The sequence below is a fragment of the Pseudopipra pipra genome, chromosome Z (assembly GCF_036250125.1).
Source record: "Pseudopipra pipra isolate bDixPip1 chromosome Z, bDixPip1.hap1, whole genome shotgun sequence".
Taxonomy (NCBI): domain Eukaryota; kingdom Metazoa; phylum Chordata; class Aves; order Passeriformes; family Pipridae; genus Pseudopipra; species Pseudopipra pipra.
The window spans coordinates 58,366,123-58,392,095 of record NC_087581.1 but is presented as its reverse complement, the minus strand read 5'-3'; the positions used below and the strand labels follow the sequence as shown (position 1 = coordinate 58,392,095).

Below are 25,973 nucleotides of genomic sequence, written 5' to 3'. Positions count from 1 at the left end.
GTAGAAAATTATAAGGTCTCCTCAGAGCCTTCTTTTCTCCAGACTAAATAACCCCAGATCCCTCAGCCTCTCCTCATCAGACTTGTACTCCAAAACCTTTGCCAGCTCTGTTGCCCTTCTCTGGACACACTCCATGACTTCAAAGTCTTTCTTGTAGTGAGGAGACCAGAACTGAACACAGGACTCCAGCTGTGTCCTCACCAGTGCTAAGTACAGAAGAATGATCATATCTCTGGTCCTGCTGCCTACACAATTTTTGATACAAGAGAGAATGCCGTTTGCCTTCTTGTCTACCTGGGCACACTGCTGACTCAGCACTCCCAGGTCTTTTTCCACTGGGCAGCTTTCCATCCGCTCTGCCCCCAGCCTGCAGCACTGCATGGGGGTGTTGCAGCCCAAGGGAAGGATCTGGCACTTGCCCTTGTTGAACCTCATAGAATTGAACTCAGCCTATTGATGCAGCCTGTCCAGGTCGCTCAGCAGATCCTTCCCACCCACCAGCCGATCAACACCCCTGCCCAACCTGTCATTTGCCAGCTGGCTGAGGGGGCACTCCATGCCCTCGTCAAGATCACAGATAAAGATATTGAATGGTAATGGCCCATGGCTGAGCCCTTGGGAACACCACTAGTAATTGGCCACCAAGTGGCTTTAGCGCCATTTGCCTCCACTCTCTGGGCCTGGCCATCCAGACAGGTTTTTTACCCAGTGAAGAGCGCAAGCCATGAGCAGCCACTTCATCCAAGAGAATTCTGTGGGAAATGGTGTCAAAGGCTTTACTAAAACTCGGGTAGACAAAACCACAGCCTTTCCCTCATCCATTAAGTGGGTCACCCTTTCACAGAAGGTTGGTCAAGCAGGACTTGCCTTTCATAAGCACATGTTGGCTGGGCTCAATCCCCTCATTGTCCTGTACATGCCTTGTGATGGTAATGAAGATAATTTTTTCTAAGACCTTCCCCATCACCAAGACGAGGCTGACAAGCCTGTTGTTCCCTGGATCCTCCTTCCTGCCCTTCTTGTAGATAGGTATCACTCCTGCTAACCTCAGGTCAACTGAGACCTCCCTGATGAGCCACGGCTGCTGATAAATGATTGAAAGTGGCTTGGTGAGCATTTGCAGCGGCTCCTCAGAACCCTTGTGTGGAGCCCATCCAGCCGTGTAGATTTGTGTGTGTCTAATTGGTGTAGCAGGTCCCTGAACATTTTTCGCTTGGCTTATGGGGGCTTCATTCTGCTCCCCATCCCAGTCTTCCAGCTCAGGGGGCTGGGTACTCAAGAAGAACTGGTCATACTATTAGAGACTGGATCAAATCAGGCATTAAGCACCTCAGCCTTTTTCTTGTCTTTTGTTACTATGTTTCCTCATACATCCAATAAAGGGTGGAGATTATCCTTAGCCCTCCTTCATCACTAATTTATTTATAGAAATAATTTTTTATATTCTGTTACAGCAAGTAATTCTATTTGTGCTTTGGCCCTTCTACTTTTCTCCATGCATAAACTCTTGACATCTTTGTAGTCCTACAGAGTTGCCCGCCCCTTTCTTCCAAAGCTCACAAAGCTTTTAACCTTAATTTTCAGCCAAAACTCTCAGTTCAGCCAGGTTGGTTTTCTTCCCCATTGACTCATCTTTCGGCACATGGGGACAGCCTGCTCCTGTGCCTTTAAGTTTTCCTTCTTAAGGTACATCAAGCCTTCCAGGACTCCTTGCCATTCAAGACTGCCTCATAAATGACTCTGTCAGCTAGTCTCCTAAACAGGTCAAAGTCCATCCTCCAGAAGTCCCAGGTGGCAGTTCTGCTGACCCTCCTGCTTACTTCTCTGAGATTTGAAAACTATCATTTTGTGATCGCTGTGCCCAAGACGGCCTCCAACCACCACATCACCCATGAGTCCTTCTCTGTTCACAAACAACAAGTCCAGCAGGGTACATTCCCTAGCTGACCCCTTCACAATCTGTGTCAGGAAGTTATCTTCCACACACTCCAGGATCCTTGTGGACAGTTTCCTCTCTGCTGTTCTATGTTTCTAGCAAACATCTAGTAAATTGAAGTCCCTCACGAGAGCAAGGGATTACGATTATGAGACTTCTCCCAACTGCTTACAGAACATTTGACCTGTTTGGATGGTCTACAACAGACTACCACCAGGTTATCTGCTTTGTTGGCCTTCCTCCTGGTTCTTACTCATAAACACTCACATAATCACCATCATCTTCTTTTGAAGGAAGCTTCCATGTCTTTATTTATATTCTTTTAATTCACTTTGCAGCGTTTTACTCATCCTCTGGAATAAACTAGTAGTCTAAGTAAAGTTGAATACATATATGCTCTGAGAGATGGGGAAAGAGTATTCAGTGGCATTACTGGTAGGAGAGAGCTCTATGACCAATTACAAGGAAAGGTAGTTCTCCCAAAGAAGAAGAAATAGCAGTCTCTTTCCTGAAAAGCTCTGAGACTCACACAGCTAATTGCACAGTAAAATTCAGTGACTTGACTTGCCTAAGGCAGTGTTTGTTAAGCAAAATGCCAATGAGCTCTAGTGTTTGCTATGGTAAGTATACATTATTTATTTGTTAGCACTTTTAATCATGTCAAACTGAAAGCAAACTGGATTGTATGCGTGACTTGATAACTTAGTCATTTAGACTGGATTCTGTGTAGTATATTGGTGCCTAGCTCTCTCTGAAATCAACACACTGCTGAAGGACCTCATTATCTAGAAAGTCTGAAATGTCAGAAAAAGCTGCATGAACTGAACGAACACAAGTACAGAATTCCCTGAAAAGATTGCTTTTAAGGAGAATAGTTTAGGCTGACAATCAAACTACAGCTGGGTTCATATTGATAAAAAAATGTTCAAAGAATTAATGCTTTTAGACTTTTAATATGTTAATATTAAGAGCTGGGCATCTGATTTAGGGCAGGAAGGCCCTTTAAATATGCATCTCCTCCTTGTTACACACTGAATGAGAAAGCTCTATAGAAACAATCATGCATTTAACTATCACTTCTTTCTCTTTTCTTTCACTGTCTTGATGACCAAGTAAGGATATTGAGCAAATGTTCTAAGAACAACTCTTAGTCTTTCTATATAAAAGAAAAATGAAATATAATAGAAGTCAGAAGCAAGCTAAAACACATAGAAAAGTCTCCAAATGCAGCTTAACTAAAAAGAAACACTGATGTAGATAGATAATAATGGCATTACATAATCACATCCTTTACAAAGACCACATCTCAAACATTGAAATACTTTTTTTTTTGTAAATGACATTCTATCTTTTAGATTACCTATAGAGTAAATAGGCAAATTATTCTCAGCCAGTATAAAGAAATGACTGTTCATCACATTGCGATAACTCCAACTCTGACTCCTAATAAATATTATTGAATCTGTAATAATCAACTTACGCACATAAAACTGGTATGTAACAATAGTAGTATACATGTCATCAACCTCATTCTACTATAAGCAGAAATGTTTGGACAGGTTTCCTATTCAACTACATGGACATTTCTTCAGAAAGACATTAGTTATAAATACTTCTCATCTTGCTTGATAAGACTAACAGATTTGTTTTTCCACATAAAATATGTCTTCAGACTTTTTATGGACTGATAGCAAAATTAACAATATAAATATCCTACAGATAATATTCAAGCTTGTTGGCTTAGGATGAATAAGTATGCTTTGGTCTACTGTTATGTAGAAAATAAATCTGGTTACTTTAGTGTATTTGTTACTTTAGTCTTTACATGTATTTGAAATAATCTATGTCAACAACCAGTTACTTATTTTGAAGTGCTTCTATTTTGTAACTAACTGGATGATATCTCCTTGCCATGTAGAAAATGCAGCAGTTCATTCAAAGAATGATTTTTCTGTTTTGCAACATTCATATTACAGGCAAAGCAGTGTCAATTTGTTTATACTTCAAATTACCATCAAGTTTTCCAAAGCATTCTGAACTGCTATAAAAAATTAACAGAATAAAATCTGAAATAAATGAGCAAGGAGGCAACATCAGGAGACCTCACTGGTTAGTATCAAAATGTTCTCCAACACTTGTTGGCAATAAACTCCCTGGGATGCAACCACTCTGAGAAAATGCACAGAAATATGTCCTGACAGCCAATGGTATTTAACTGCTCACTCTGTTCAATGCAATTTTCTACAATTAGCCATATCTGATTTGAAGCATACATCTTGTAATATCTGTGTAATATTTCTTCTCTTTAATCTAGCAGGCATCATCTAGCAAATTTTATAAAAGAAAATACTTGCCAAATAATATTAAAAGCTATTTAGTTTTAATGTTTCTCAAAGGATTATAGCATATGAAACTATAAACATTGGTTTGAACTGTCTGTGCTAGGTGAAAGGCTTCATCTCTCACTTAGACTCCAGTCCAGCAAACACTTATGCACATATTGTAGTCCCATTGATCTCAATGGGACTACTCGTGTGTGAAATCAAGCATCTGTGTAAGCGGTTTGAGGACTGGGGCCTTATTCCAGGAAGTGTCATGACAGCAATGCCCTGCTGATTATGTGGACTTCATAAAAATTTTTTTCAGTTTTATTTTAAGTCAAGTCTCAGTGGTTTGTTTCGACACTAGCCTGTGGAAGTCATGGAATAGGAAAGAATTTCACGTAACACAAACCAGTATTACTCAACACCAGGGCAATGAAGGGAAGACACAGAGCAGAAAAAAAATCACACATGAAGCTGAAAACCTGCACACATGCAGACTGGTCTGTAAAGAACCAATGCTCTTGCAGTATCCACTGACACCACAGGACCTCAACAGTGTGCACTTTGGCACTCTCCTGACATGTTCTGTGATAGGATAGAAAAAGCAATGGTGCTCTAGCCATGAGTCATGCTGCAATGGAGATATTTTTGCTCAACATTGGTATTTCCACCCTGCTCACTGCACTGTGTTCCCATGCAGCCCTGGTAACAGAAGACCACGAGGAGGCAGCAGATTGAAGTTGTTCTCTGCAGTCTTTTCTATGTGGGACATGGAGCATTAAGAGAAAAAGTGTTGCCAATCTACACTAAATGTACAGAGAGACCAGGAAAAAAAAAACAGACTAAAAAGGAAAAGGTGGTTTAAAAACAGAGAGGCAAATTATAAAACTGAAGTAATTCAAGCAGAAGACTCTCACACCAATTGACTGGTAGATGCATATCTCACTAAGTATATCAGGAAAGGAGCTACAAGAAGGCTGTAAGGGCCCAATGCTGAAAACCCTAATTCAACTGGAAAGTCTTTATGAACTCAGTAACAAAGCTCCTAAGGCAGTATTCTGAGAGAGGAAATTAAGGCAGTTATGATGATTCCTTGTTGCTCTTGGTACCTCTGAAAAAAGAACACTGTTTCCTTCGCAGGTAAGGACATAGCTTTGACCATTTTCTTGCAGCTTTTAAAAATTTTTAGACATTGCAAAGTGAAGTTAAAAAACGTTTTTTTCATGTCTTTTCATTCCTTTATGCAACCAAGTATCCCAGTAGGATTTTGACAGATTTCATCACTCAGCATCAAGCTTGGACAGCTGAAAAAAGTGAGCAGGTACATAGCTCCTAAGGTGACTTACTGGTAATGCAATGATCTTAGACAAACTACTCAGGACCAAAAGACACTCATAAATAGAAATAATTCTAAATTTCCCTGGTTCTAATATGTGAGAAGGAATAAGAGCAAGGAAGGTCTGATCTTCAAATATAATTCAGGGCTTACCTTGCTGGTAAGAGAAAGCTGATGGCACAAGAAGAGCACAGCTTTTGATCCCTCACTCCTGTAATTTCTGTTGAGTAAAAGTTCAAAATACTGTTCCAAACTCCATTTTCATAATTTTGTGCATGAATCAACATTTCCAGAGAGGTAACAGACCTTAGACTTACAAATCCTAGGCTCAGTGCTTAGGATACTTTCAGAAGTATGGTGCATAGAATATATGGCACAGTTATTCTGTAAATGAAACTTCTTAGATTACAGTTTTTGTTTGTTTTCACTTTGCAGCACTTGGGGCTTCTCATTCTTTCCGTTAACTTCAGGATTTTTAAAAGCTCCAATACCATGTTTCCTTAAGAATCAGATTAGATTTCTCATACACAGAGTTCCTAGAGACTCTGAAGAGAATAGAAGGGAGGCTCTGAAGAGGATGGAGTCAGACTCTTCTCAGTGGTGCCAAGGAATAGGAGAAGAGGCAAGAGGCAGAAACTGGAACACAGTATGTTCCACATAAGTGTGAGGAAGAACTTTACTGTGAGGGTAACTGAGCACTGGAACAGGCTGCACAGAGAGGTTGTAGAGTGTCCTTCCCTGGAGACATTCAAAAGCTGTCTGGACACAATTCTGAGTAACATGCTCTAGGGACCCTCCTTGAGCAAGGAGTTTGGACTAAGTGACCTCCAACCCTAAACATTCCAACCTTGGTCCCTTCCAACATTAAACATTCTCTGATTCTGTAGAGAGAGTCTCAATCCTGTAGAAGAAATAGCAAAAAATCCTTTAGTAAGTTAGACTTAAAACTCCATTGAAAACAATGGGACTCAAGTTTTAACTTATTTGGACACTTTGGAACCGTACATGCCTGTCTGCCTTTTAGGCAGGTAAAGGATCATAGAATTTGCTCTAACTTTCTAAGCAAGACTTCTTGCCTTGAAACAAGGAATTCTTTTATTTGCTTTGAATGTACCATGAATGGCTGTGGTCTGATTTGAAGTAGGGCACTTCAGAGAACTGTGGAACCACTGAAGTTGGAAGGAGTCTCTGGAGGCCAACTCATCGGCTCACAAGATATCGATGACTTCTACATCTTCACTTTGAAATTCTTGACTCACTGTTTATGGGTATTTAGTGGAAAAAAAAAAAGAAAAAAAAATGGAACTGGGAAAAAACCAAAACCCAAATTCAAAAATATGTTACATGTGAAAAAACTCTTAGAAAAGAAAGTCTGTCCACAAGTGACTTCACCTTCAAGCAATGTCAGAACATTGCTTTGTTCTGATAAAAGCATTGCTGCACAATGTAATGGTTGTGACCCACTGATAAAGTTTTATTGCTGAACTAAGGCACAAATAGTTTTATTCAAGTGTGCAAACTGTAATTTCCATTAGTGTTTCTGATGGGTTCGAGTATCCCACTGAGTCTCCAGTGGCTGCCCCATAAGACATGCAGTTATTCTTTAGTTCTGAGCATTGCTTGTCAGCCCTGTCTGTATGTCTTAGATGCTTTAAGATCCCACTAAGCATCTCCATTCTGACTTCTGAATTGTTCTGCAGATGCTTAGGTTTAGTGCCTGCTCTGAAAAAGATTTGTCGCATGATTTACAGCAGGTACTTAAACTCTGTGTCTTGATACTGTGGCTGTAGAAAACAGGGATTTTGATAAAATTTTTTTGTGCACCATTTCTTTATCTTCACTCTGAGTTTGTAAGTAAATATGGGCAGGGACTGTTTTTACAGTGTATGTGTAGAACATCTATCTCAGCGGAGCACCCATTTACTACTTCAATACAGACTCCACAGATAATTCTTTCAATCCTTTTTTAAACATCTCATTAAGGCTCACCATAAATGAGGAATTTCAGTAAAAATTACATACTTTAGAAAGTGTACTTAATTCCTTTGTGAGTTTTAAATAATAAGGCACATTGATATTTTTAGTTTGGAATATTTTGGAATGTCTGGAATGTCAAGTTCCCAAGATGATGATTAAAAGGTCAAGTAATAAAGTATATGATAAACTATGCCTGAGATTCCTCATAGAACAAATGAGTAATGGCTGTACAAACTGTATCACCATGTTTTTATATCAAAAAAATTCCTGCACTGTATTATTTATTCAAATTTGTTCAATTATAGGATTGTCAGGAAAACAGGCACAGATGGCTAGTTTGTAACTTCTTCAGGGCTGAAGTCAGAGTCAAGAAGCAAAGGAAAGAGTGCCTTAAGGAGTAGTGCTAGCATTGCCAGTGATTGCCTAGTAGAGAATGTGAAACAGGTTTTTTTTCTTGCTGGAGTGCAGGTCTGGTATTGGTAAGTATCATGTTAAGTTTCTTTGGAAGTGAGTTTGTTTCTGTGAGGATTATAACATTAGATTAGAACATTGCTTAAGACACAATCACAGGAGCCCTCCAGAGCTGTTAAGCATTTGGCATATCTCACTTATCTCTAAGGGTGGCAGGGGCCATCAATACAAAGTGGACCATCAATCAATATGGAGTCTTCTTCAGACATTGCCTGTCAGCTGATCAGAGGAAGACTTTACGGAATCAGCTTTTCATTATCAGGATTTGGTCTGTGATCAGAACAAGCCACTAAACCTTTTACTTTTCACTTGGCAAAAACATACACACTGGAAAAAAGTCCTGACAGTTCATTCATTTTGCTCCATCACTGGAGCCAGATGATATTTGACTGGGGAGACCCACCCTCTTTGATGTTGTGGTCTTTTGAGAGTGCCCTGCTGTGAAAAAAATTTTCTCCTTCCAAATTAAAGAGAAATATTTCTATGTCCAGCTGTTAAATGTGACATTTGCCATTTTTCAGTGCATTGGCTTTGTGCCATCTCGCAGGCTGTGTTTCAAGCCTATCTTTTTCTCTTCCCCTTCTCAGCAGCAATATCCACAATGTGCTAGTGTCTCCAACTTCTACATATATCAAGACCAATAGGGAAAATACAAGTAATACTGCATAGCTCTGAACTACAGCAGCAATATTTACATATTTCTTCTGATTTTTTAATTAAAGCCAGCAATCCTTCATCAGTGAAGGATAAAACCCTTAAATACCATCTATCTATGAAAAGTCATTCTGATTGCAGTAGGCAAATCATGCTGAAGCAAAGCCTCTGTAGAATACATTTACTGGTTAAATGAGTGTGGATGTTATTTAAACTTGTTTCTTGTCCACATCAAAAAAAAAATGGCATCCATTCAGCAGCCCTAGCTCTGTTTAAATTAAGACAAACTTCTCATGAAAGCTTGAATAAACATTTACGTTTATGTAATCAAGAAAACCTGTATCTTCTCATATTTATTAAGTGTAATTTTTAGAGTTATAAAAACCACTGTCACGAGTTGTGTATACTGTAAATAAAGGGAAGACTCATCATTACAACATTTTGCATATCTTTTGAGGTGGATGAAATGCAACAGGTTCCAATTACTCTTCAGCTCAAGCTTTCCATTATCCTTTTCATTTCCATATTTGCTGACACAGAAAAGGATCAATGGTTGATAGATTTTGGCAAGGTCATTATTACAAACCTGTGTTTTGTAATTAATCTCAAACTATAACCAGCAAATCTGAATAACTGCTCATGTATTCACCACATCTTCATGCTGTGAAAATGAAAACTTGACTGAGAGCCTCAATGGATGAGAATGGAAGCACTTAGTTCGGAAAATTACGAAAATTATGAAAAATAAAAAAAATTAAGCACTTCCCCTTTAGGTATCCACATTCTAGATTCACACCAAGAAAGAGCATAGTTCAGAAAGATCTGATCTAGAAATAAGCAGTAAAGCCTACTCTTCATTTGGACTACACAGTTCATGAATACAGTTTTAAAAATTGTGGAATGATTCAGGTTTACAAATAAATATAAATTAGCCTCTCTCCAAAAGGCTAGCATGGAGCTAATCTACATTCTGCAGGGCTTCAGGCAGTTCTCAAAAGCTATCTGGTATCTAACAAAGCCAGTGCTGGGACAGGAGATGTCCAAGCAATGCAGAGACACTGGCTGTTCATGGTGTTAAAAATTCAACCACAAGCATGTTTCCTTGTTCCTGAATCAAATGCTGCCACTCCTAAAATTAAAAGCAGCACATATATATGCTCTATAAATTTGGATCTCCGTTTTATTCCATTCCATGAATGTGGTTCCATGATTCTTGTTCCAGGGTGGTAACCTTGTTACAAGAATATAATTGATGCTGTTATGGTCCTTGTCTGTCCTCATTTCTAAATATATGAAGAAATATTTTTCTTACTGTTAATTCCAGCTTTCTCTAATTTAGCTACCCAGTGTTACTCAAAATTCTCTTTACTTGCTTCTAATCTCCAATCAGCCATTGCCTCATTATGTTCCTTTTTTCTGTCCCTCAGTTTTTCAAGGCAAGAGAAAAACACCCAGGAATAGCTCACTAGAGTGAAAGCCAAGAACTGGTTGCAAAGGTTTGTGTTGGTCTTTTTCTCTGTTACATTCTGCATTTTTCTCTTTCACATTTAACAGTACACACCTCACCTTTATCCTTCCAGCATTTCTCAACTCTCCTCTCTGTGTCAAAATAATTTGCAATAAAAAGGCAATTTTTTTTTGTCCAAAACAGCTGTAAGTGAAAATGTATAGATGGCTTACGTAGGCCAGCACAGACGAGGCATGTACATTTCAGAAATAGTAGAGTAGTTTGAGCAGCAACTGTACTGACCTCAAATGATCACTTTTTTACTATGGAAATCAAGGCAAATGAAATAATTGGAGTGATTATAATCCATGTTAAAAACTTTAGCAGTAAAACAATTCATGAAAAGAAATTTTTATTTTTCCCAAAGTCTAAATTCTAAAAAAAAATAAAATTAAAATAAACCAATTATTTTGATGATTTTCCCACCATCCTCAAAAATTACACAAAGGACAAATTAATCACTGTTTAGTAGCCCTGTATGCAAAATTATTTTGCTGGATATAACCAGAACCTCACAATGGTTGTAAAGCAATAACAATACCAAAATGGTTTGGAGCAAGTTTTTTTTTTTTTAATTTAATTGTTTCAACATTTTATAAACCATAATACAATGTTTCCTTATAAGCTTACTGAACTTTAAAATTCAAAGGAGTTCTGAGCTGAGAAATAATCTTTCTGTTTAGAAAATACAAGAACTTCATGTTCAGATAATTTAGAAACCTTTTCCCCTGTTTTGTCCATGGGACCTTCAAACGAAACTGACATTTTTATGCAAACAGTTTTAGTTTCTCAGCATTCTCTGGGAAAAAAATAGTTGTTTCCTTGGAAAACCCCAAAAATTTGTAAGTAGTTATCTGTTGTACCTCAGTGACAGGCTATCAAAGGCATACATAGAAACAGTTATGGCACCTAAGAGCTTGCAATCTAAAAGACACAGATAAAGCTAAATGAACTGAGAGACCCAGAAAATGTGATGAAAGTGTAACCTTTCCCCACGCCTTTTCTGTCTCCTTCTCCCTCAAGCATAATCACAAAAGTTCTCCGCTTAAATACAAGAAGATTAATAAGGAGTGTGACTTCACAGTTTTACCGAGTTACATGGCAGGAATTGCCATGCTTTCCCTCTCCAGAAAGAAAATCTTTGGTTTTCCCATGGGTTACAGATCTCTACCAGCTCCCTGCCATGCATGAAGAAAATAAACCCTGAATGTATGTGCAGGCAAATTAAAACCTAAGCCCTTTCTTGACTTGACTGACAATACATTGGGAAGGCAGGCAGTGGTAAGTCACACATATGTTAGCCCATACATTTGAGGGCAAAGGAAGAGGGAAGACACACTAAAGAAAGGGCTAAAGGAGAAACTAAACAATGTGGAAAATAAATGAGTGTATTTATATATTTTATGTAAAAAATTCCTCAAGAGGAATTGTTAATAGCAAGCGAGTCCTTGTTCCGCATCTTTTTCATGCCTCACAGACTGCATACCTACTGTATGTGGTTGCCTTTCCTATCTGGTTTGACCACTCTACTTGTATCTACTTGTAAGAAGAGAGAATATTAAAAATAACTATGTGTGCCTACTCTTAGCCATACATTCAGATTAACTGTTTACAAAGAATTTGATGAAGCTGTAATAAAAATCAATTTATCTACAGAAAGAAGCACTTCTTGTTCTCGAATGGCAGATTTATGATTTCATGTAAGCATGAATATCCTAGAGCTCACCCTTTTTAATAAGGAGTCTTTTAAAAGACATAAAATATTTGTCCTAATGAAGTAATGGTTTCCTAAGGTTTTGCTTCTTTTCTGTGCTGCCTACGGTTTTATGTCTTTGTTGAAATGTGTCACTTCTTAAATTATGATGTTTTCCTAAGTCTACTATATTCTTTTTCTAACCCACACTAAGAAAGCACAATTGTCAGACATTATGTTTTGAGGGCATACTGACCTTCAACATATTGTGGATAATGTAAATTTAATATTTTATAGTAATTTTGAAAACATTCCTAAACTCAAAATCCTTCATTGCTTAGTACCTTTAACTCATTCCACCTAACAACATTAAACTAGAGACTAATATTTTCTGAAAAAAATCAAAGTAAAAGGTGAGAGGAGAAGACAAAAAGTACTTTAACATTAGGGAGTCACTGCTATTAGAGTCACAGCCAAATTTAGATAAGACACTGTACTGAGACAACCCAAACAGCTGCTGCAATCCCGGAACTGTCATCTTAGCCTGTTCAAATTTGTCTAAAAACTCTCCAAGAAACTGGGAGTATGAGATGAGCGAGACAGGAGAGGTTAATGCACTGTGATTCCAGCCTCTGCTGACTCTTCTGTCAAAAAATACCGAGATTCATCCAACAGAATATGATAGTGGTAGATTTTGCTTCTTTTTCTCAAAGACATTTCATTCTCCAATAGAAAGCAGAGAAGGATCTGAGTTACTCCAGGCTTCAAAGGAAAGACATTTATTTTGTCCAGATAAGTAAATTGTCTAGTAATCCCATGTGGCATCTGGATAGGAAATATATTATACTTACTAGAAAATTGAGCAAATCCTTGGAATCAAGGATGAATAAACAAACTGACTGAGAGGAAAAGACACTTACCAGAGGCTTAATAATGAGGTACCTTCAGGAGCATTCCATACTTTAAAGAGTTGAGCAGTGAGCAGGACTAATGAAGCCTGGTTTTAGTATGGTTGTGTGTCCTTTGTCCCCCAAACCTTCACTACTACAATGATCTCCACTTCTACGCTCATTCCAGTGTATAATACTGATATCTAAGCACTTTCCAGTTATTATGTACTTAGCACTGCTGCTAATATCACTGAAAGTTCAGCACACAGAAGATAGAAATGTACAGTGCAGTCTGTAACTGCAGATGCAGGAGGAATGATGTCCTGGGATACCTCGCCTTGCAAAGTGTAAGTAGAGAAGAGGTATAGCAGTGACAAAAAATGCTCACAAAAAATCCTGGTGACCTTTTCTCGAAAGTGTGATATAGATTGGGTCAATAAGCTTTCCTGACCCCCAATAATACCCATCTGCATCTTCAATAATCTTCTTGAAAGCATCATAGGAGAGTAACTACTTCTAGAAGTCACTTTGTGAAATGTGAAGTAGCAGGAACGTGAAATCTGGAACCATGCAGGACAGAAATGCACAGTTTGCATATGCTAAACAAACCTCCTGTGTCAGACTGATTACATAGGCAATAGATCCAGATGCAGCTCTTGTTTTCCTGAATCTTTGGAAATTTTAGCTGCTGCATGTTTGGAAAAGCACAGTTGCCATGACAATACCAAAAGGAGTGTGCCCTGTATGTTTTTCAGATTTGACTTTATTATATATACAGGATATCCTGTATTACATAGAATGTCTAGCAGTCCTGAAAGAAGAAAATGACATTTCCTGTTTTCTTTTTTTTTTTGGTCTACTTTTTCCACGTTTCAAAAGATTTAGCTTCTATACCTCTTACATCAAATTTAGAGAAAATGCAGGAGGGATTACTGTATTCCTACCACTATAGTTCTGACTATTAATTAAATGTGTTATAATCACTACAGGTAAACCGTTAACAATAATGCAGTTCATTGTAGATACGTTTCATAGTCACCCAATTTAAATGTCATTTTTTCTGATATTTTCTCAATCTAAATGTGTTTTAACTAAAAATGTTCAAAATCATCAGGGCCTAAAACAAACCCTCAGATTCTAATACAGTTTTTAACAGTGTAAATAGGATGTGAATCAGACACTATTATGAGCAACTCTTAACACAAAATTGCATGCAGAACTACAAACAGTGCCAAAATCATCATGCTCCACAATGCAGAGCATCTATGTTTCAGTCTCTTAATTACAGTATAAGTCCTCTAGAAGTCAGTACAATAATAACCTGCAGAAGTAGAAAGCTGGCAGATTTTTAAACTATTGTGGTGATGGGAGAGAAAGAGCAGTAAGATCTTACTTATAACAAATGATTGCATTAATTTTTACCTGCAATATTACAAAAGATATGTATTGCAATTCCCAATTTAGAGCTAGGGTAAACCATACCATTAGCTTTGCAACTCTATTTAAATGGTCTGTCAACTTTAAAGTTACATCTACATACACTGTGCACATAAATGAGAAAAAAATCCAAACCTCATCACATACGTCATTCACATATCGTATATAGTGAGTTCTGAGATTTGTATTGATTTAATATCTTTGAGAGCAAAAATGAACAAGACTCAAAAGATCCATCATGATGCAATTATCCAAAGTTTTGCTTCTAAAATGCATCTGTGCTTGGTCCTGACAAAATAATTTTAACTGTAAATTTGCAAATGTTTCAATTAAAAAACTGCAGAGATCTGAACTATAATAGTCAAAGATCAACTGTTTTATAAATACATTTTAAATATGTCATTAATATAAAATTCCTATATCATACAACCAAAACAATTTAATATAACTTGCTATGGCAATAACCAGGTCATTTTTCAAAAAAAAATAGATACATTCCATCATGTAATTTTGAACTTCTTCTGACCTTCTGATGGCCACGATTGGGAACAAATGTTATGCAATAAAGACATTGGCTGCTTTTTATTTGCAAAACAGAGTACACTTAATTTAAGCAGCCTTTGTTTTAGTAGACATATCAGATGCATTGCATAGGAAAAGATACCAGTCTTTCATATATATTAATTATAATCACAGATTAAAAAATACTACTGGTTTAGAACATGTCTACACTACAATCCAAGTAACTGAGACTGATGCAGATAAATCTGTTCTCTGGGTGTAAATTAGCCACCTAGGTCATGACAGCAGAGCAATCAGAGCAGCATGGGATGTACTTATAGCTATTTACCATGCTTTACTGCAAGTTTTGTATCCCGTGGTAAACTCAGTTTTACTGGAGTTACATTATTTATAAGACTGAAATAATTACCTTGATTAAAACTGGTTGTCTTGTATCTGCCCAGAGGTGCGGAAACATCTTTGGTTGCAGGCACAAAAGAGAAATCTGATAATAAATACTGGGGCACTATTGGTTATTTCCTTTGCTCACAAGCAGTGTAAAATGAAGCTTGTTAGTCACTTGAAGATAGCATTTGTTTCACATAACAATAACCAATCAAGGTTAAGTATATAACCTAACCCTATTATGGAATGTCCTTGTAGAGACAGTGGGGAGAAACAGGCACCATCAGGGGGCAACACATCATAAGCAAGGTTAACTCACTTAGATCAGATACTTAACTGACTGATATCAAATGTTAGTGACTGACACTGCAAGCATGACCTGCTATAAATTGCCACAACCTAAATGGTGTTTACTCAAAAAATTCAGCCATTTTTGTATTGCATTCATACTTGTTGCTTTCTCATGCTCTTGAGGAAAATGGTATTAAGAATCTTAACATTCAAGGGTGACTGTTGTGGTACATTTCTTAATACAAAAACAAGAATACCATCTTTATATAAATACATTTAAAATTAAATCTATAGAATCATATCAGTCTTAAAATACTTTGCCTCTCTTATGATGATGCAAGCACACAGTTAATCAATCAGGATTTTTTCTTCCAGCTTTCTTTCCAATGTATAATTCTCTCCCTCTTTTTTTTTTTTTTTTTGATAGAGCACAGAGCAGCAACAACAGTTTTCAGGAGAGCTGTGCTTTGTAATGCTGCTGAAAGCTGCTTCCCCAAAATGACCTTTACTACCAAGTAAATGATTACAGCAGGGTACCTCAAAAACGAAAGGCAAAAAAAATTCTTTTCATATTGCTCACAAAACTACTGTGTTGGGGAAGTTTTTCAGACACATGCTTAAAAGCCAACAAACAAACAAACAAATAAATATATAAATAAATAAACAAACAAATAAATAAATAGTGTGCCATTTCTACTCAATGTTAATTTCAAGACTTGACTGACTGGGATGCCTCAAATCATTTTCTGGAAGCCTTGAGATAATATGTGAGTGGCAAGAATGTCAGCATGTCTGTATTCTGACTATAATGGCATACTACTACTTGCATTGCAGCAAAATCTTGATGTGGCAAACAGCATAAAATAGTAGAATGGGCCTGGTGAGCCCACTTCAACCTTATCAGATGGAGGAGAAAAAAGTCTTTGCTTAAGAACAGAATCTCTTATCTCTTCACTGAGAGAAGGGCCAAGGGAAGGCATAGTTTCTGCGCGTAAAATGCAGTGGTTCCAAACAGTCCATCACTTTATGTTAAAACCAGGTTGAAGTTGGAGGGCAAATGGGATTCCAGCAAAGGAGCTGAGGTTCCCCTTGCCAACCTTTCCTCTCCATTGGCACCATCCCAGATCACCCAGCAGTCCCTGTGTAAACACAGCCTTGTCCCATGGTGGACATGACTATCTTCTGAGTTCTACAAAGGTACAGGTCTTTACAGATCTTTTTGTTAACAGGGCAGAAATCATTGCTGACAAAATTGGGTCTTCAGGACACAAATCATCCTCAATAAAGTACCAGCTTTGTCTGGTACTTATTGAGTCCAAAATAAAGTACCAACTCTGCCTTCCAGCAAAATCTAATTACAAAGACTTTCTTGGGTAGAAAATCATCCTTGTGCTCGCATTCATATAAACTAACAGGAACTGAGACACAGGAGGCAGTACAGCACATCTACAAAGTCTAAACACAGGCGCTAAGAAAAATCACTGTGAATCTATGTAACAGTGTCATCTAGTGACTCTTGCCATAATCTTATTATCCAGATACTGCAACCAGCTACACAGAAGGCCAGTTTTTACCCTGTTAAGTGAGCTGTGCCCATACTCTACTTTGACACTTGGGGTTCAGCTGGGGCAAGATTTGACAGGCAAACTGAGTGCATGCATACAAAAATATGACATTTCAAACAATTGTCTGATGAACGCACAGATGTCTTAACTGCGTGTATGGAAATCCTAGTGGAATGACAATGCTAGGCATAGTACAGGTCCTGTCTTGCGTCAGGGAAAGCATCTGTCATGATGGTGCTGAAATACAGCTAGGGAATATACCACCTAGTGAGACTCCTTTGAACTCATTCCTTGGTGTAATCTGCAGCATGTTTTGCAAGGTCCTGCAGATCACCAGTAAGCCATGGGCAGCAGCTTAGTAGCCTCTGCTGAAAGCAGCCACAGTTACAAGTAAGCAATTTGGCTGTTTTCTTGTTCCTTTTTAATATCTGACCTTAACACCAAGGATTGCCATGGGAGTGTTCAAAGCCAGGCTGGATGGGGCTTTGAGAAACCTTGTCTAGTCGAAGGTGGCCCTGTCCACATCAGGTGTGTTGGAACTGGATAATCTTTAAGGTCCCTGCCAACCCAAACCATTCTATGATTCTCCAATTCTGTATCAATAACCAGTGACTAAATCCCACACCCCTTATTTCTAAGCACATTCATCGAATGTGAACTAATCTGTCCATAAGGTTCATGGAAGCCTGTTAACATGCCAGTCACTTATGGTGTCCCCCAAGGCTCAGTGTTGGGCCCAGTTCTATTTAATATCTTTATTGATGATTTAGATGAGGGGATTGAGTCCATCATCAGCAAATGTGCAGATGACACTAAGTTGGGGGGGATCAGCTGAAACACAGGAGGGCTCTGCAGAGGGACCTGGACAAGCTGCAGAGTTGGGCTGATTCCCACGGAATGAGGTTCAACAAGGCCAAGTGCCGGGTCCTCCACTTTGGCCACAACGACCCCCTGCAGCACTACAGGCTGGGCACAGAGTGGCTGGAGAGCAGCCAGGCAGAAAGGGATCTGGGAGTTTGGATTGACAGGAAGCTGAACATGAGCCAGCAGTGTGCCCAGGTGGCCAAGAAGGCCAATGGCATCCTGGCCTGCATCAGGAACAGTGTGGCCAGCAGGTCCAAGGAAGTGATTATTCCCCTGTACTCAGGGCTGGTGAGGCCACCCCTGGAGTGCTGTGTCCAGTTCTGGGCCCCTCAGTTCAGGAAGGATATTGAGGTGCTGGAGAAGGTCCAGAGAAGAGCAACAAGGCTGGTGAAGGGACTCAAGCACAAGTCCTATGAGGAGAGGCTGAGGGAGCTGGGGTTGTTCAGCCTGGAGAAGAGGAGGCTCAGGGGAGACCTCATCACTCTCTACAACTCCCTGACAGGAGGTTGTAGCCAGGTGGGGGTTGGTCTCTTCTCCCAGGCAGCTATCAGTAAGACAAGAGGGTACGATCTTAAACTGTGCCAGGGGAGGTTTAGGTTGGATATTAGGAAAAAATTCTTTACAGAGAGGGTAATTAGGTATTGGAATGGGCTACCCAGGGAAGTGGTGGATTCACTGTCCCTGGAGGTTTTTAAGATGAGAAAAGTTGTGGCACTTAGTGCCATGGTCTAGTAACTGTGGTGGTAGTGGACCAAGGGTTGGACTTGATGATCTCAGAGGTCCCTTCCAACCTCGATGATTCTATGATTCTGTGATTCTATGACACTGAAAGAGATGTTTCTTTGGTTCTTTCTTTTTTTTTTTTTCTTGCTTGAAAGTCTGCTTCCCTCCCAAGCAAGAACATAACAAAGACCATTAATAAAAATGAAAAAGCTTAACTAATATATTGGATTCTTTCCTTTTTAGAGTTATAAAGTTCTTTGTAAAGTGTAATACTTGCCAAAGAATACAGTTAAAGGAATGAGCATTTTGTTATATTTCCATTGTAATTAATTAAACTGTCTGAAACACTGTCCAAAAAGCATTCAGTCTGACAAACTTGGAAAATCTGGAAAATGTAATGCAAGTGTGGCACTTGTCTATAATTCATGCTCCAGTTTACAGGGTTGTAAACAACAGTGCAACCTTTATGACCTGTATATAAATAAAAATAAAATAGAATAAAATAAGGTTAAAGAGAATTGGATTTTTTTGCAGAGACCTTAATTTCCTGATCACATTAACCTCCTTCCTTTGCTTTACAGTGTACTGTTTAAGTGCTTTAAATTATATACAACAAAACTTAATATAAGATTCCAGAAAATTAAGCACAAGTTTTGTCATCGGTTTAATAACTAATTTATATGATTCTGCTGTGAGCTTAATATCTGAAATTCAGTTTAACAAAAAAAAAACTCATTTGAGATATGCATCTGAAAGATCTTTAACATCTCATTAGGGACCATTATAATAATAGCTCAGAACAACAGAAAAATTGGGACACCTTTTTTATTTTTTTTCTTTGTAGGCCACTAACATCTTGTATTTAGTTTATTCACTGAGCTCTGCTCAGAGCCCTGATCACTGAGTTGGGTGCCTTCAGAACTGGAATCTCAAACCTTGTTAAGGAAGCCTACTGCATATCACAGAGGCACACCGAAATGATGCATCCATGTTAACAGTATTGAAAACTCAGCTATATTGTGTCGTGCAGGTGCAATAGCTCATTCAGAAATAACCTCACTGTAGAAGGTAGATATGCCCTTAGTGACCAAAGGGCACTAGTATCTGATGACCATGCCTCTGGTTTCGGTGGTATCAGTTCAGCTGTCTCTGGGCAAATGCCTGTAGACGGCAATCTCATAACTAGTTCTAACTGGTTCATTTTTGGCAGTCCCAACAGAAAATACAAAAAAAAAAAAAAAAAAAAAGGTTGGTGTTGGGGGAAAGTAAAATGTTTAAAGCAATGGGTTTAGAAGCAATTTTAAGGCAAGTTGAAGGAATAAAGAGGAAGAGAGAAGTTTCCAGATACATGAAGGAGTTTCTTGGATTTCCTTTTGAAACAAAGTTATAAGCACTTTTCTTTGTCAGAACAGCCTTAGAAATCTAATAAGAGAAGAAGAAGGAAAGGAAAAAAAGCTAGCAGCATTTCAGCTCAGAAAAGTTCTGAACATCCTTTCTGTACTATGAATAAAAGAACAGGTTGCTCTGCTTCCTTTCTAGACCTGGTCTAAGAGGCAGCTTTCTGAGTGACCCCAGGGTCCAGGAACAAGCTTCCACCAGAGCTGAACCAGCACAGCCTGTTGCCTTTAGGAAGAGGAAATCTGAAGATATTACAAGTTGTTCTCATGTCCCTCTCCTCAGGGGGAGCATGAGAGGCAACACAACCACTTTTTCAGCACAACATCTCAGGACAGCTCATGTCCTGCTGTCACCTTGTGTTTCTCATCCATAACAGTGCTAACCCCCTCTTTCTCACACTACCTAGATCCATTTCTTTATTTGCCCCATCCATTCCCTTTATCCACCCATTCTTGCTTTTTCACCATCACACAGCCTTCTTCTTTCTCAGGCTTTTCATCCCAACTCCACTCTGCATCCAAACACACCTATTCCATTCTAAAAGAGTGAAGCATTTGGATATTCAAAAATTTGACAACATGCACACAACAAACACAAGAAAACATTTTTCTTGCCTTGGAACTCATCTTTACCTACCCTCTTCCGTGATTTATTTTATGGCACCAAACTGATCCGGAGCTAACTTTATGTTGGGACATGCCCTATTTATTTATTTATGAGGCACATGACTCCGAGGCGCTAAAAAAAGTAAGCAATAAAAATGTGTAGTTAAAAGAGATTCTTCCATAGTAAGTTGCCTTACCTCCTAGCCTACTTCATGAGAATATAATCTAATAACAATGCAATGAAGCTGGAAGAACGCTCTGGAATCCTTCAGCCTATGAGTTGGGGTCTAATTTTACACAGGTAACACCCTCAGTACAGATGCATCTGGAATTGCAAGGTATATCTGTGAGGACAACTAGATTGACATGATTTAATTTCAGAAAGTATTTTTGCTTCATAACTGCAAGAGAAAAATCAAACATATATGAATTATTTTCAAAGAAATACATCTGATACCCTCATAAAGCTAATTCTGACTCACAATATTTATAGCAAAATAATGCAAAGATTTGTATGTGTTCTATAGCCTCATTAGTTAAAAAAAGTATTTAATGAGTGACAAGCCCAAATGAAAATTTTATATGGTACTGGATATCCACCCAAGCAGTTAAATCAATTCCTTTCTGTTTAATTTTGCTATTTTTTTTCTATCTGAGCTGCCAATTTTCTAACATATTAGGGAAGAATTAAGAAAGTCTTTTTGATTGATAACAAGTTCAGATTTTTGTGTCAGATCAGTAGAGGTTTTTTTTCAAAGTAAGAATTTTGTATGTTGCTCTTACATTCTTAGACAATTATTCTACAAAAATTATATAAATACTCTTTTTTTAGCTGCTTTGACAGGAACACCAAAACAGTTCACATCACCCTTGACCTGCAGGGTGTACATCATCTTGTCAACATATAAACAAACACATGATGGGCTGTATTTTAATAGATTCTGTAAATATCAAGATCCAATTCATCAAAAGGTTTGCCAAAGTGACAGCTGTGGGGGTTGCAGTATATGGTTGCACATCCATTCAGTGTTCTTTCTACAGGATCATTGCAAGAAAACTCAGAGCTACTGTTGCTATTTCTTCCACATTATTATTTCTCTGGAGCTCTGGGTTAAGCTGCAGTCTGTATATGCCACTTCATGTATAAGAGAAATATGCAGACTTCCGGGCAGAGCCACATGGCCAGCTTTTATAATAATCCCTCTCCTCTCTCCCCATCTTTATCAGACAACTCCTCTGATGCACTGCACTCTGTCATAGAAGGAGGCTGAGAGGAATTTATAAGTACAGAAACTCTTACTTGGGAGAATGAGCAGAGCTCAGTTTTGATAAGGTTTACACAGACACAGTGACTTTTCTTGGTTGGCTTCATAGCTTTATGGATTTCAAAGCTAGAAGGGACTGATCAATCATCAGTACGTGCATAAGGACTGAGTGATATGAGTGCCTGATACCCCCATAATGGCAGAGAATTGCTAAGGTAAGAAATGCCCAGAGACCCAGAGAAAACCAGGACAACCATACCTGAAGCTGCAGAGACTGTGACAAGTCTGCAAGGACAGTGGCATTTAGCTTAGGGCACTAAGTGCTAGCTGTGAAATGAAAGATTAACACCTCATACCACTGTCCCTGACCCAAGTCCCTGCGGTAATTGTCTGGCACCCAAAAAAGCAAAGAGAAAACATAATCTACCTGGGCAGCTGAGGGAAGAAATTCCCAGAAAGCACCCCACTGAAGATGAAATCCTTGTGCAAAGTGCTACAAGGAAGATGTAGACAGTCTTGGTCTCTTCATGCATGGCCTAGGAGGTAAAGCAAAGGTTTTGGAGTTTCCTAGGCTGTGAAGGGAAAGGTTGAGATCATCAAACCTAAAGATGTGAAACTTGGCACATCTAAGGGCCTTTTAAAAGTCAAAGGTAGCAGTCTCTTTTGGTTAAATATTCATATGTTTATCTACTGCAAAACATATTTACTTTCCTCTTTTGAAAGGCATTATGTCTAACTTCAGCTTCTAGTCGTGGTATTTTTTTTATCCCACGAACAGAAAATCCCATTTGCCATGTTGGATTTTCTTTTACATATGTAAGTATCCACACCAAGAAGTCAAATCAAGTTTAACATCTTCAGTAATGAAGACAATACACCAAGCTCCATGAAGAACTGTATTCAAAGGCTTTTTTCCAGAAAGCCTGATCCCCACCACAGCTACCTTATACTCTTTTATCACAGTACTCTAGTTGTGGTTTTTAGACACAAGGTAACTTTTCAAAGATATTTCAGTCACATGATACTAGTGATGTTATACAATTTATAGCTACCCTGACCCTTCTGCTGCAGAGTTAAATGTCATAATGCTCATGGGCAACTCAAACATAAATTCCTATGCTCATACAAAAAGCCAAGTTCTCTCTTCTTGTCCTCTGGTGCCTTTCCAACAGACTCCTCCAGGATAAAAAGTTTAAAAGACTGATGTATGAATTTAAAATATTTGCCCCTCTTTAGAACTCCTACCGTTTTTGGTTTTGCTTGGATGGGAAGTAACACTTGAGTCTTTTTATTCACTAGCAAGTACAGAGTACCATGAAATATAGAATGAAAATACCTAAAAAAATCCTGCAATCTGATATGAGGACAAAGCTTGAGAGTCCTGATCTTGGAAGTCACTCCATGTTTTCTGTAAGTTCCTCAACATCACTAGCTCCCAACAAAGTTGAAAGGAGAAAATGAAAGCTCAGAATTTTGCAGTGACATTGTAGTATGAGCTTAAGCACCCAGGCGTCCATTTGTACTATTTATAGCTGTCATGCACTCAAGAGAAGAATCTTCTAATGAAGTTGATTGTAATTAGGCATAGCAATTGATTGTTTTGTTTTGTTTCATTTTGCTTTGCTTAAGTAATGAAGTCTACTAGGAGTTTTCAAGTCATTAATATGAAACCATTCAAGCATAAGATTTGGAAGTAGTTTTAGCAAATGTTAGAACTGACTTGGCCTGGGTATATATGCAAAACTGCCCTGTTATAAAGCGCACAATATAAGACCTCCTCTAGCATTTGCAACTCCATCATTTGCTCCTGATTGACTTCACCCCACTAAGTAGTACAGTCAGCATTATTGCTAGGAAAAATCACCTGCAGCTAAAGTGGAAGACTAACTTATCTTTCAGTTTTCAGAAAATCTAGTTAGATGTTGGTCAAATAATCACAAAAAGTTTTCTCAGAAGGCACAGAACAGAGTCATGTCAGAAGGCACAGAGAGACAGCTCACTCTAATTATGATAAACACTGCCTGGGCACAATCCGGTTTCAGCCCATAAGACAATTAACCGTGCTAGGACTTGTTCCCTTGGACGTTGCACTGTGCCAGCAGACACACTCCCACATGGCTTACAGAGCACAGCAAGCTTCTGTCTGGTCAGCTTAGACCACAGACACACCAAGCTTGTGCCCAGATGTGCCTGCCCATAGTCCACCCTTGGTGTGATACCATATTTCCCAGTGCAATGCTAAGGACACTAAATGCTGCCTGAGAAAAGCTTTGCATGCTCAAGAATATTCACAAGGCTATCTTCTGTAGTACTTGCAGGTTTTGAAATCTTGAAGCAGATAAAATATTTAACTTTATCCACAAGAGAGTGGGGAAAATCCAGAGCAGAAAATCATGAGAACATGCAGGTGAAAATTATTAATTCTGGATGCTACCATTTTTTAATATTTTGCCTATGACTTTCTGTGGGACGTCCACAGCTCATCATTAGACAGCATCAGCAAAAAAACCTGATAGATAGAGTAATAGATAGAGTAATAGATAGATAGCTAATACAGTGCTAATAGATAGCACTGTAATGTTCATGAGATGAGTCTAGCCTGGTTTTTGAGAGAGTGGTAAAATTACCTGTAATCTTTGGGAACAAAGAGAAAGAATGGCAGTAATCTTCTCCAAGAGTCATAGTCTGAGAAAGCCCTAGCTCTTTCTCCGAACTCACTGGCATTACATTGCCTTGCTGTCCTGCCCTCCATCTTCTTCAAACACACCGTTTTAGCAGCCTGCATCTGTTTGTTGCCCCAATTTTCCCTATAATCTAAAGGTCCATTTTTTCAGCCTATATAGATGAATTTGCTGAGAAAAACATATCCAGCTTTATGATTTTCGTGTTGATACTTCCAAAGAGCATGAAGGAGGGAGAAATTCAGTCAGACTTTTAGTCTGTGGCAATCTGATCCTTGGATGCTGAACTACAAAGTCTTTCTTATATAGAAATTTCTCAACATTAGTTCTGTTAGAGATTTACCAGATAAGTCAATACCAAGTTGAAAGGAATGGCTGCAGCATTATTTTAATAAAGCAGTGGAATTAAACGTCAAAATCTTAATGTACATCCAGTCCAGCTTTGCCTTTCAAAGAGAAAACTTTTTTCCACAGTTAATGTCTGATGACAGTTAGAATGGATGCTCTCTACAGCAAGCTTACTGTTAATTCTCCAAATAAATAAAATCACCTTCCCCACAGAATGAAAATGCCAGAATATTTTCCCCTTTGCAGGAAGCACTGAGAAAAATGTACATATTTTTGAGAAAAAAACACAAAAAGCATTTTTAATTTCAGATTTTTACAGTAATAAATAATAAAATTAATAAGAAATTAATAAGAAATTAATAAAAATAAAAATATTAAAAAGTAGACATTAATAAAACAAAAGTAAGAAAAGTTTAAAAATAGTGAAACAGACACAATGGCAGGTATGGTGGTCCATACCTTCACCAAGTTGACTCTAATAATAAATTATTGCCAAGAAATGGAATCGCTTTAACTTATCTATCACTGTATCCAGCTGCTTTCTCTGTGGATGCAAAAGAAAGTTTAAATTCTTGATGCATTTCATCCCTTAAAACAGATGATTGAAAGTCAAATGGGACAGAGAAAGGGGCGTTTTTCCTAACCTGCCCACCAGCCAGTGTCTGGGTGCAGTACAGGAGCCATGTGCTGCTCAGCTTCAGAGAGGGCAGAATGCACTGCACAAACTTCTTCAGTGGCTATCATTGTTATTCCAAATTGTGATTGATAGCATCCTGAGAGGCACTGCTAGCTATTTCTGATCATAAATACAGCCACCATGACATGCAGGCCATAGAGTGTGAAAGATTAGTGTAAAGTATAATATGAAGACCTGTGAGATTTCAGAAGAGATAAGTAATAATGTGGAAGAAATATAAACTAAGAATGAAGGATTAAGCAGATTAAGACTCTACCAAGGCCTTTAAAGTGATCCAAAATGACAGTTACTATATCTTTGAATGAGAAATCATCTGATTTGGCTTGGCAGCAAACTATAAAATTGTACATAAATTAGCCTTTCAAATGTAAAAGAAAAATTGATTTCAGACAATGAGGTAAAACT

General features: G+C 38.3%; 1 protein-coding gene and 1 long non-coding RNA gene across 3 annotated transcripts in view; one reads left to right on the top strand and one right to left on the bottom strand.

Moving 5' to 3' along the window:
* The window catches only part of PRDM6 (PR/SET domain 6), a 73,644-nt gene that overhangs the window by 26,410 nt on the left and 21,261 nt on the right, over positions 1-25,973 (bottom strand). The gene's annotated exons all lie outside the window — the stretch shown is intronic.
* Positions 3,751-10,962, top strand: LOC135407305 (uncharacterized). 2 transcript variants are annotated; one of them, XR_010426803.1, is made up of 5 exons: positions 3,751-4,045; positions 5,521-5,581; positions 6,128-6,242; positions 7,879-8,052; positions 10,135-10,962. It is a non-coding gene; the product is annotated as an uncharacterized LOC135407305 (long non-coding RNA). The 2 variants fall into 2 exon arrangements; XR_010426802.1 differs by having other exon boundaries at positions 3,751-5,581.